Source organism: Megascapheus bottae, chromosome 2 (assembly GCF_031878675.1).
Source record: "Megascapheus bottae isolate mThoBot1 chromosome 2, mThoBot2.hap1, whole genome shotgun sequence".
Lineage (NCBI taxonomy): Eukaryota > Metazoa > Chordata > Mammalia > Rodentia > Geomyidae > Megascapheus > Megascapheus bottae.
Genome location: NC_143510.1, coordinates 8076936 through 8090622, shown reverse-complemented (window position 1 = coordinate 8090622; position 13687 = coordinate 8076936).

Here is a 13687-nt window from a genome sequence, read left to right as displayed (position 1 = left end):
CAAAGGACATAGCTAGTAAATTAATTAGGAAGCCTACAGAATGGGAGAGGATCTTCACTAACCATACAACGGACAAAGGCCTCATATCTAAAATATATCAACAACTCAAAAAATTGAATCACTCCAAAACTAATCTCCCAAGAATCAACCATCCCATTAAAAGATGGGCCAAAGACTGAAAAAGAGTTTTCTCTGAAGAAGAAACAAAAATGTCCTATAGACACATGAAGAAATGCTCAACATCTCTGGTCATAAAAGAAATGTAAATCAAAACAACTCTGAGATTCCACCTCACTCCAGTTAGAATGGCCAGGATCAAGAAAATGAATAACAACAGATGCTGGAGGGGATGTGGCCAGGAGGGATCACTACTACACTGCCTTACCTTTTTTAATGAGGATTTTCTGCTTTGCGCTTGGACTAGCCTTGCCCTGTGATTCTACTAATGCTTCCCGTGCTTCTGTGATCCCAGTCTCCTTTAACTACGTCCAACTTGTCTATTGAGGTGAACCCTCACTGAACCCAAGCCTGGCAGCAGTGCTTGCTGAGCCTCACAATGTGATCCTTGTCATCTTTGCTTTCCCCTGTGGTTATCATGAGCTCCTACTTCTACTTCTGTTTAGCCTTGGTAGATTTCTCTGTCACCTCCTAGAATCTGATGGATTCGGTAAGGCAGCCTCTTACCTTGTAACCTCCACCTCCACACACAGCCATTCTGTGCCCTTTCTGGGGTTGTCACATTTTTGGTGGTTCGTTGACCATGAGAGCAAACATTTTCCTGATTCCCAGGATGCAGACCAGTCCACCACCTGCATTGGAGAACAACCCGAGAGACAGCCCTGCTCCTGCTGCTAAGCTCAGCCTTGAGACAGGAAGGAGTTCCAGTGGCCGCACCACGGATGGTTCTGGCCATCTTTCCTTAGCTGTGGAGTCTATCTACTCTGTCTCCACCGTCTCCACCGCAGGTGTGCAATCCCTGTCTGCAGGAGACTCGCTGGGGGCACTGCAGAACCAGACTCCAGGCATGTTGCTTTCTTCCTGGGGTCTAAGTGCAGAAGGGGCTTCTGTGATGAATTCTTAAGTCGTGTGGATCCAGCCTGGCCCAGAGAATTCATGAAAGAGCACTTGATCAGTTTAAAGAAAGAAGGATAACTGTGTGATCCACAGCTTATACAAGAACGGAGCTCTGAGTGCAACTGGTATTACAAGTCTTTTCTATTTTCGGAAATCGTGATGGTGGTAATCCATGCAGAATTAACACCGCCAGCCCTCTGCTGGGAGTAACCTTCTGACATCCAGATTGTTTTGTTTAAACACTCTTGGTTGATTCCGCTCAGTTATGTTCCTCAAATGCTACCAAAGTTCTGCGTTTCCAATGCACGAAAGCTATGCCTGCGATCCCAGAAGTAGAATTATTGACTTTGTAGACAGATGCCACAACGTCTCAATGTGTGGGTGCCAACCTCTTGTTAAATTCATTTTCTAGCAAGCAATGGAGGTCCATTGTGTGAGGTGCATTGAAGAATATGGTGGTGATTTAGAGTAAGTAGAGGAATGGAAGTCTTTCTCTCTCCTCCCAAGCCAGGTGTAGCTGAATGAGATGGTTGTGCCTTTGGTCCTCACTAGCCTTGCTCTGTGTCTTCTCATTTTGGAAAATATATGTTCAGAGCAATGTGGTGATTATTTAGCAAGATCTGCTGGACTTACAAGGAGACTGGCAGTTCCTTGGTATTCTCTTTGGATTTTATAAGTGCATCTAGCTCTTTCCATTTTTGAAATTAAAAAAAATTAGTCAGATTTGTATTCAGAAAGTCAAGAATACTTCTCTAATGACTAGACATTAAAAGCACAGGCTTTTTCTTTGTTTTCACTAATGAAACAAACTGTTGTTCTAACTTTATTTTTTTAATTCACCAACTAGACTGTCACCTTTCAGTATTAAGCTATGAATATGATTTCTGTGATTTTTTTCCACTGGACTGCTTAATTTATATGTGCCTATAAAAGTCATCACAATTAGCAGGCACTACAAAAACAGCCCTTGGAGACTGAAGCCATTACTGAGGTTAAAAATCAGTGGCCAAATGTATGATGAGAAACAGAGTACATTCAAAAAGTCTTTCCAGAAGACACTTGTTAATTGCCAAGAGAAAAGCTATCACCTTAGAATGAAAAGACCTGGCAGACATCATCCAATCCAGATATCCCCAGTTTTCATTTCCCTTGAACTTCCTGATGTCATATGCAAGGCAGGCAGAGAACCAACTCAGCAGTAGGATTGTAAAGAAATCATGGGGAAATGTCAGAGGAGCCCAGATTCCTAGGTTTCACAGTCACAAGAGATAAACAGAGAGGGCTTGGCAGGGATTAAAGATGACAGGGGCGATGTGACAGATAAATCTATGATGGATCCTGGAGCCAGAAAAATGAAATGAAATGTTGGGGCCTAGCCTCCATCTCTGAGGCCTGATTCTGGCTCAGCTGCAATTAAAGGGCTTTGTCTAGGCATTCGGTCTTTTGCATACCTCTCTTAAGGCATCTCTGTGTACGTGACTCCATTGAACCCCCCACAGTTTCGGGGTCTCGCAGCAGCTCAAGTCTCGCGCCCTTTCCTGCACCTGTCCTGCCCAGTACCTGAAAGCCCCACCCAGACCTTAGTGGTAGCACAGAGGCCCTCTTCCTATTGGCTAGCTTCCCAGTGCCCACCTTCTCCTACCCTAACAGTATATAACTAATTGACGCAATAAAGGGAGGAGAGCATCTGAGAGCATCAGAGTTTGGGGATAGAATTTGACACACACACAAAAAAATTTCCATATTTTCTCTTCTAAAAAGAGAAACTTCCATGCCCGTTTAAAGTGTGCTGTGTGTGTGTGTGTGTGTGTGCTGTGTGTGTGTGTGTTTTGTTCAGTTGTGGGGCTTGAACTCTGGGCCTGGGAGCAGTCCCTGAGCTCTTCAGCTCAAGGCTGCCGCCCTACCTCTTGAACCACAGCATCACTTCCAGTTTTCTAGTGGTTAAGTGGAGATAAAGTGTCTCATGGAGTCACTGGTTTTGAACCGAGATCTTCAGATCTTAGCCTCCTGAGTAGCTAGGATTACAGGTGTGAGCCACCACACCCAACTTAGGGATTATTTTAATTAATAATGACTCAGGAAACACCTAAACCTTCTCATGTAATGATACCACAGACCTTTGAGGAAGTCCACTGGAAGGGAGAAGTCAAGACCTGAGGGCCACTTTCTTCTCCATGACCAGCAATTGTGGGGATGTGGATGAGAAGAAATGAGGAAGTGTGTGGGGAGAGGTGGGAGGGAAGTCGGGGCTGAGAGGGATGATGGGGGAGGGGAGGACAGTGAAGGGTGGGGATGATGATGAGGGAGGGGGAGGACTGTGAGGGTTTTGAGGATGATGGGGCAGCAGTGGGGAGGATAATGGGGAGAGTGGGGGAGGACTGTGAGGAGTAGGGAGGATGATGGCTGAGGGGAGGACTGTAGGGGTGGGGAGGATGATGGAAGAGGGGAGGCTGTGAGGGGTGAGGAGTATGATAGGGCATTGGTTTAGATGGTCAGATTATTACTAACTACTCAGAAGGTTGCAGAGGTATGGCATTCACAGGGAAGAACAACCTTCTGCCTTTCCTGGGCTGAATACTCCTGTAAAAATAAGCTGGAAGTGGAGATGGAGCTAAAAGGGTAGATCATCACCCCGGATCAAAAAAATATCTAAGGGAGGTTTAACAACCTGAGTTCAAGCCCCAGTTCTGGCCTAAATAACCCAATAGGGCTTTTTGTTTGTTTGAGGTTTTTTGTTTGTCTTGCTTTTGGTTTTGGTGCCAATCCTAGGGCTTGAACTCAGGGCCTGGGCACTGTCCCTACTTTTGTTCACAGTGAGTGCTATACCACTTGAGCCACAGCAACACAGCTGGCATTTCTGTTAGTCTATAGGAGATAAGAGTCTCGGGGATTACAGGCATGAACAACCACTGCTGGACTGGCGTGCGTGCGTGCGTGAGTGTGTGCGTACGTGCTGTGTGTGTGTGTGTGTGTGTGTGTGTGTGTGTGTGTGTAGTTAAGAGATTAGTTAGCAATGGTGAAGTGGGCTAACTTTCCTTAATGATCTAATTGCAGTTCCTTCATTCACTCCACATAACCTGCCAAATGTATTTTCACAACCTTTGCAATTTTCCTGATTCAGCCAGGCTCAAACACCTTGTGAACAAGGTGGCTTATGCTTGCTATTCTAGCTACTGAAGACACTGACTGAGATCTGAGGATTCTAAACAAATGTAAGAGACTCTTATCTCCAATTAACCAGCAAAAAGCCAAAAGTACAGGTCTGGCTCAAGTGTTAAGGCTCCAGACTTGAGCAGAAAAAGCTAAGTGACACTGAGATGCCCCAAATTCAAATACTAGTCATATCTGCAATCCTACCTGCTCAGGGGGCTGAGATTTGAGGATCATGGTTCAAAGTCAGCCCAGGCAGAAAAGTCCAGGAAACTCTTATCTCCAATTAAGCACACACACAGCAAAAAGCTGGGCATAAAGGCGTGGTTCAAGTGTCAAAATGCTGGCCTTGAGCAAAAAGGTACAGGGACAGCATCCAAGTTGAGTTCAAGCCTGCGCACTGCTGCACTGCTACACACCCCTTTCCTTACAATATAAGAGGAAAGAGGATGAGGAAGGCCTCTTACCAGGACCCCACAACTGGACTGAGTTTTGCAGGACATGTAAGAGTTAACCAGACAAAGAGAAGGATAAACTCGTGTGTGTGTGTGTGTGTGTGTGTGTGTGTGTGTGTGTGTGTATGTGTGTGTGGTGAGGAGGGAGGCTGGGGTGGTGGAGGTGAAGTCTGAAGTGTTGCAGGCCTAGTGCCTTGCCGTGGGGAACAGGGATTTGCCTCCTATAGATAACAGTAAGAACCCTGAGGAATGTCAACTGGGGAAGGATGCAGTGAGGTTCTGCAACGTCCATTCCAGTAGCTATATGTGGATGGTGGGGGGCAGGGGGCGGGGAGATTCCAGTAGGAAGAGGTTATCTTATCTCCCAAGTTGATTTTCACCTCTTACAGGAGCACTTCTAGCTGAGTCCTGTAGAGCCCTTGACAAGTGAGTTAGTCATATTGTCTGGACATTCAGAATACCCTAGTTACACAAATTAGGATTTCATGTCACCCTCCAAGCTGACAGGGGTTTCCAAAGATCAGCACAGTGGAGCCAATGGGAGGCACACGTGAATGTGTGAATGAGGGAGGGGGGAGAGGGGGCACATGGACAGTTGTTTCCCTGAATTAATTACCCACACTACCCATGTCCATTTTGGAAAGGTTGATGTTATGTTTAAACGTCTTATATATTTACTTATTTTAATAAGGGAGGTATTAAGGCCTGAACTCAGGGTCTTCTGTTTCACTTAGCTTTGTTTTTTGCCAGCCCTGGGACTTGACCTCAGGGCTTGGGCATTGTCTGTGGGCTTTTTCAAGGCTAGCACTCTACCACTTGAGCCACAGCACCACTTACAGCTTTTTCCCTGTATTTGGTACTGAGGAATTGAACTCAGGGCTTCCTGCATGCTAGGCAAGCACTCTACCAGTAGGCCACGGTCCCTGCCTCATATAGCTTTTTCTGCTCCCCCATTAGAGTCACAGCTCCACTTCTAGCTTCAAGCTGCTTAATCAGAGATGAGTGCCAACAACTTTTTGCCTAGGATGGGATGGAAATGTGTCAGATCTCAGTCTCCAGAAGAGCTAGGATCCTAGGTGTGAACCAACCAGCTTTGGAGCCATTCTTTTTCTATATGACGGGAGATGTCATTCAAGTGGTACAATGCTTGAGAGGCAGAAAATCGAAGTAGAGTACAAGGCCTTGAGTTCAAGTTCCACACACACACACAGCAAAGTTATTGTGTCCAATATCCGTTATGTAAGATGGTACTATGTAATAGATGAGTTATCAACTTTTTTTTTGTGGGTCACAGGGTTTAACTCAGCCTGGGTGCTGTCCCTGAGTTCTTCAGCTCAAGGCTACCACCCTACCCTTGACCCAAGCCCCACTTCCCATTTTCTGGAGATTAACTGGAAATAAGAGTCTCAGGTCCTTTTGTGCTGGGCTGGTTTTGAACATCTCAGCCTCCTGAACAGCTAGGATTACAGGCGTGAGCCACTGTGCCTGGCTGGGTAATCACTTAAAAAAATATATTTCTATCATAAGAGGCTCTTCTAGTCTGTTTATTATTCTTTATGTCTTAAGTCAGGAAAAAGCAGGAAGTTCACTTTAGTAGACTGAATGTTTTCCGGTTTCTGGTGGGTAATATTGCCAACACTATGTCTGTCAAAACAATTTTTCATCAATCAGACCAGAAATTCAATTTCAGTATAAAATCAAACTGTCCCAAAATAAAATTTATGCAACTATATATAGCCTCATTTTAATACCTGATTTAAAAAATTGTGCAATTTTACTTTGAGCTAACTACACAAATACCTGGAATATCTCATTCACTAAATAGCCCTGTCCCCCACTGCAGAGCCTCTCACCCAGAGGACTGGGACACCACAGTCTCTTAAACAGCCTAAGCCAAAGCTCTTCTCTTTACAGTGATTTCCCACATCTTAATCACGGCGCACAAAACGACATAGTTGTATAATCACATTCTGTTACCATAGGTCTTCATGATTTCTTAGTTTCATTTAACTAAATATAAACAGAAGAATTTCTAAAAACTAAGAAAACAAAGCTACAAACCAGAGGCTTGTGCATGTAATTTCAGCTACATAGGAAGTTTGAGACCTGAGGATCATAGTTCAAAGCCAGCCTGGGAAGAAAATTTGTTGGTGGTGGTTGTGGGGCTTGAATTCAGGGTGCTGTCCTTGAACTTTTTCCACTCTAGGCTAGCACTCCACCACAATGCCAATTCCACCAAAAAGGTGGAAGCAGGGCTGTGCCTCTCCTGGCAGAGCACTAGACTTGCACACAAAAGCTCAGGGGCAGCACCTACACTCTTGAGTTCAAGCCCCAGCACCAAACAGCATGAAAAAAAGAATTCCATTAAATTCAGGCACCACTGATCCTCACATTCCAAACAGCTCCAGGGCCAGGCCACCCACCTTCGAACTGAACTTTTCTTTCCCTTTCCCAATCCCTCCTACTTTGTAAATTCCTGGAATTCCTTTTTTGGTAGGGAATTTATCCAGAATTTGAACAATGTATAACTTCTTGTTTTCTCAAAGCACCTTAAAACTACCTTTTTTTTTGGTAAGCTGAATGAAATTTTTTTTTGTAACAGAATTCAGAGTTTTGGAATTGTCTGATTACAAACATTCAAAGAAGATTCATCATGAATAGGATAAGGATAAGAGCAAAATATGCCTTCACTCTTTTTTAATAGTGGATTTCCAGGCTAGTTTTAAATTGCATTAGGGGAGTTCATTGTGTTCTAAGCATTATATACCCTAATTTTAAAACCAACAAACTTGCTTCCCATTTAGGCACTTTGGGGAGGACTCTGCAAGAAGTAACGTGATACTTTTAAGGTGTAATATGTAAGATATGGGGAATTTTTATTTCTCTCTTTGCTATGATTTTCAACCAATCCTTCCTTCCTTCCCCGCCCCCCCACCCCTGTCTCGTTGTGGGTCGTGGGACTTGAACTCTGGACCTGGGCGTTGTCCCTGAGCTCTTCAGCTCAAGGCTACCACTCTATCCCTTTAGCCACAGCCCCGCTTTCTGTTTTCTAGTGATTAAAGAGTCTCATGTTCTTTAGTGCCCAGGGTGGCTTTGAACTGTGATCCTCAAATCTCAGCCTCCTGAGTAGTTAGGATTACAGGTGTGAGCCACCATGCCTGGTTCTTTCTCTTTCTTTGTTCCAGTATAGGGAATTGAACTGAGCACTTAGCATTGTCATTTAGCTTTTTTGCTACCACTTGAGCAATAGTTCTGTTGGTTGGAGATAAAGTCTCATGGATTTTCCTGCGCTAGCTGGCTTTGAATCGGCATCCTCTAGATCTTAGCTTTTTGAATAGCTAGGATGATAGGTGTGAACCACAGGCACCTAGCACAACTCCAAACCTTCCATGATCAAAGTGACAGCCAATCTTAAAATGCTCAGTATAATTTAAATTAGTGTCAAGTCATTAGATGATTTATAAATCGACCCACATATTTATGAAGGCAACTGAAAGAAGGTTAAAGACTCTTGCAAGTTTTTAATCTATACCTCAGCCACATTCATTTCACTTCTATTTTTTTTTAAATTAGCCACCGTTAATTCACCCTTTCTGTTATGTCAGCAACTGGAGATTCTCTAGGGCTCTGTAGCTAACAGCAGTTAAACACTGGGTCATTCCTTCTCAGAAGGTCTTCTGTTGATACCATAATCTTTCCAGATCCTCTGGCTTTCAACAATTGCTTTGTCTCTTTCAACTTCAGAGACAGGAGAAATAATATGCATTGGCAATAAAAACAAACCAAAAAAACCAAAACAAAACAAAAGGTCCTCACAATCATTATGAAACTCCAGACCCTTTCAAAACACTTAAAAGACACATATGAGTAGCCCTGATAATCGCTGCATGGCATGTGAAATGTTACATTCTGGAGTCTCAGAAGCCCAGCTTTCAAGCATGTGCTCTTGATGTCTTATGCCTTATGCTTGATTTTTATTTCTGTGTAGGCTGCAGAGGGAATTGCAGCTTACAGGGAAGCTGTTATTGAAATCAAAGTATTTCAGAGGCTTTGTTCCTTAGTTGGAAGAATTGCCAAGCATTTCAGTAGAAGTCCTAAGATGATGCCCCATCAACTCTCTGAACTATGGATTATTTGGGAGATCTTTCATGAAGATTCTGCCTCTGCTCACCAACATAAGATCAATCCTATTAAGTTTTTGAGAATTAGAAATATCAATTACTTGGTTGCAAGTAGCTCATGCCTGTAACCTTAGTTATTTCAGATGCTGAAATCTGAGAATTGCAGTTCGAAGCCAGCTTAGGTATGAAAGTCTGGGAGACTGTGATCGTCAATCAAACACCAGATAGCTGGAAGTGGGGCTGTGATTCAAGTAGTAGAGTTCTAGTCTTGAGCAAAAAAGCTCAGAGACAGTACCCAAGACATGAGTTCAAGCTCCAGGACTGGCACACACACACACATGCGCACATACACAATCACTCCCCAAAGTTTTCCATATTCCTTTCAGCTGCAAAAAATGTACATCTTAGATTCCATGTCTTAGCTGTTCTTGTGGCTTGTTTAGGATTATTTACATGTTTATCTTTAGGGAGGCTTCACACTTCTTCCTATAAGGCAAGCAGTCTGTCCTTTGTGTTGGGGGGGGCTGGGACTGGGACTAGAACCTTGGTTCTGTCTCTTAGCTTTTTCACTCAAGGTTGGCACTCTACCACTTGACCCAACTTCTACTTCTGTCTTTCGCTGGCTAATTGGAGGTAAGCGTCACTTGGACTTGGGTAGTTGGGTTGACTTCAAACTGTGATCATCAGCTCTCAGCCTTCTGAGTAGCTGGGGTAACAGGTGGGAGCCATCAGTACCCAGCGGTCTAGCTGTCCTCAGCACTTGATTATGCAGCTGCACAAAGCAGCTGTTAAATTCAGCTTGTGCACTAGGCAGACCAGAGGATGGACCACCAGCTGGGACAGCCTGAAAACATTGGCAGACTCATCCTTCACTTACCTATCTCATTTAACCATCTAAAAGAATATACAGAAATGCAAACACAGGACATTCCAGTGACATAGCAGAGGCTCACAGGTTCCTTTCCTTCCATTCACTTTTCTCCCTACTCTCTTTTCTGCTTAGCAGCCTGCTCTTCCTGGGTCAGGAGAAGCAGCATTATTTAATTTGAATAATTATTTTCATCTGTTGTGCCCCAGGTTAGTTGTAGGTTTACCCTGGACATGTGGGTCTCCAGGCTTCCGGGTGGAAGGCTCTGCTGCTGACAGGTGGGCCTCAGTCCTGGTGACTTAGCCTGGGCGCTGTCCCTCATCTTTTTCACTCGAGGCAATTGCTCTACCACTTTGAGCCACAGCTGGATTTCTAGTGGTTTACTGGAGATACGAGTCTCCCTGACTTTCCTGCCTGGACTGGCTTTGAACCGTGATACTCAGATCCTTCTGAGTAGCTAGGAGTGCTGGTGTGAAGCCAGTACCAGGCTGTTGTTTTCTGTTCTATAACTCCTCATCCTTTCAAATTGTACTTAAAGAAAACTGGGAAACCAAAAACAGGCTTCACATCTAATAAATACGACTTCATATTAATAATCAAAAGTTAATGATATAACTCATAAGCAGATAAAAAGTCAAGTTAGGCACACAACACACACACAGAGAATTGACTAAAGGATGGTACACTCAATGGAGGACTCCTCTGAACAACTAAAAGTTTAACAAAATGACTAGCAGAAAAATGAAATATGTTTTGTTACAGGGATGGTCAAGTGGAGGGGGAAGACAACTGGAGAGAGGATGGATGGGTGAATAAGTGGTAAGATTCAACACAGGTGTGAGAAAATGGAACCAGGTGACTTGAGAGGAGGGTGGGTTGGAGGAGCTGAGGGAAAATGATGAAAGGGGTGACACCGGTCAAATGCATAGTACCCCAAAACTAATATGTTGAACTGAAACACCTTTGTAAACTACTTACATGTTTTTAAAATACAGATTTGGGAATTTAAACAATCAGCTCTGCCATTTACTTACTCTAGGTGGAAATGTGAGGGTTACTTAGCTGCTTACAGTGAAATAGGAATTAAAATAGCTAGGTCACAATTATCTTTTCGAGAATGCAAACTACACAGCATGATTCTGGGCACACTGTCCTCACTCAGCTAACATTGGCTTACAATCCTCAGGCATTTTTTTTTTTTTACTTTTCAAGCATGCAAGTATTAACACTGGCCTGATCTTTTAGGATTTCTTTTATAGAGATTGAAAGTGCTGTCTCTCCTGCTGTCCACCAGGTTCTATGGCTTAAGTTTACATCTATGGTCTGGCCTGGGTTTTTTTGGTGTGTGTGTCATGGGGCTTGAACTTGGCCTGGCCACTGTCCCTGAGCTCTTCAACTCAAGGCTGCCACCCTATCCTTCAGTCAAGCCCCACTTCCCATTTTCTAGAGGTTAATTGGAGTTAAGAGTCCTTTTGTGCTTGGTCCTCAGATCTCAGCCTCCTGACTAGCTAGGATTATAGGCCCGCCGAGGGAGGAGGAAGATGGCGGCGGGGGCGAGGTGAGGTGTTGGCAGTGGCGAGGGCTTCGGTCGCGGGGGGGGGGGGGGGGGGGGGGGACGCGGGGCGATGGCCCCCGCCGACAGCCTGGGCGGATAAAGAACCCTGGCGCCGCGGGGGCGGGCGGGCGAGCAAGCGGGAGCATGACGACAAGGCTGTAGGAGCTGGTGTGGCGGGAGCTGCAAGGGCAGCTCTGCCTGAACTGCGCACTCATCTCGCGGCTCCGCCTGCACCGCGCGCTCACCTCGGGGCTCTGCCTGTGCTTTGGCACCTGGAACTGGATCTGGCGGCGCTGCTACTGAGCGGCCTCCGCCGCGGTTCTAGCGCTGCTCGGCTTCATGCTCCGCAAGCGCCCGGCGGGAGGCTGGCCTTGTCGGTTCCTGCGGTGGCCGCGCCGGGGACGGCTCCGGCCGCCCGCCCACCCCCGGCTGCGCTGGTGCGCGGATGGCCGGACCCTGGAGAAGCTGCCGGTGCACATGGGCCTGGTGGTCACCGAGGAGCAGCCGGAGCCCAGCTTCTTGGACGTCGCGAGACTCGTGGTGTGGTGTGTGGCCGTGGGGATCTCCTACGTGAGCGTCTACGACCACCAAGGAATTTTCAAAAGAAATAATTCCAGATTGATGGATGAAATTTTAAAACAGCAGCAGGAACTTCTGGGCCTAGATTGTTCCAAATATTCAACAGAGTTTGCAAATAGTAATGAAAAAGATGATCAAGTTTTAAATTGCCATAGGGCAGTGAAAGGTGCTGTCCCCAGAAGATGGAAAAGCAGATATTGTGAGAGCTGCTCAAGACTTCTGCCAGTTTGTAGCCAAGCAGCAAAAGAGATCCACAGACTTGGATGTAGATATGTTAGACAGTTTACTTAGTACGAATGGTTTCCCTGATCCTGATTTGGTATTGAAGTTTGGTCCTGTGGACAGCACATTAGGCTTTCTTCCCTGGCAAATCAGATTGACTGAAATTGTCTCTTTGCCTTCCCACTTAAACATCAGCTATGAGGACTTTTTCTCTGCCCTTCATCAGTGTGCAGCCTGTGAACAGCCTCTGGGAAAATAATGATCCCTGGTTGCGCAATTTTACTTTAGGCTTTTGGAGAAAAGGACTCAAGTGACTCTGATGTTTACAAAGCACCTATGAAACCCTGCATTCACCTAGTTCATATTCCTCTTAATTTATCAACAAACACAAAAAAGTGTCTTACTTGAGAGTGAATGAGAGAGAGCGTGTGTGTGTATGCGCATGGAAATAAACTTATAAATGGGGGAGTGTCAGAACGAAGTACACAAATCTGCAACCTGGAGCAAATAGCAGCCATGTTTTAGGAGCTGAGATTTCAGATTAAAGAATTCAGCCCTTGCCACTTCCCTGTTTCTGTGGGGAGTGGAGGGAATGATTGGAGCTGTCTTGGTTGTCATTTGGGCTTGAAGAAGGAATACCTTTTGTCCCGTCTTTTTCTAGTGACCAAACTTTTATTTTTTTAAATAATATATGGACTTGTTAAATGGAAACATTCTGAGTTTGAGGAGCTTTAGAGGAATGAAGTTGTTCAAAGTATCCTCACTGTCAGGCAGAGGGAATACCTGTCTTCAGCTCTCCGTCCATTTCATTTCTTTATTGTAATTCAGGTAATGTTATCTGAGAGTGTTGCTCTGGTGTCTGTCCTGAGGGGTGGAGATTATTTGAAAAAGAACTCATACACTGAAATATAGAATTAAAATTTTTGCTTATTGAATACTTACATATTGAATTAGTCATAATCAGATTAGTAAAGCAAATGTTGATCTTAAAAGTCAAGGTAAAAAAATTCTCCAAAAAAGGAAAGTAAGTTTTAACTTTTTTTAAAATTTTTTATTTTATTGTAATTGCCAGATATTTGCCAGATAGAAGGTGCATTAATTCACATACATTGATACCCTTTCACATGTCTTGGTACCCATTTCCCTCCCCCTTAACTTTTTTTAATATAATGAATAGTATCCATGTAGTGCCCAAAGTTAGTTTAAAAATAAGCCTATATTTTCATGAACTTTTTATTTAAAATAAACATTTGACAAATTACCAAGGCATTTATTTTCCCCCCTCCCTCCCCTACAGTAACTGGTTCCTCTTTGGAATAACATTTGGGAGTTTTATTCATGAAATCCCAGTGGTAACCTAGTATAAAAGAAAAATACAATTGAGCCCTATGTAGGAAATAAGATTTTACCAGAATCTGCAAATACTTAATTTTACATTTTCTTTTTTATGGAAGAGAAAGCACTGGTTCTGTTATTTTTAAAATGAATAAGTGATTTCTTTAAGTATTTTATTAGTATTCCCTCTTGCTGATCCTTCAACAGAAACTATTTGTATTTGATGGATGTTTTTCCAAAAAGAATCTTATCAAGAAGTATACAATGCTTATGCACATTTAGAATGGATTAGCTTAAATTCTAGGTCTCAGAAGTCTGCAAAATAACA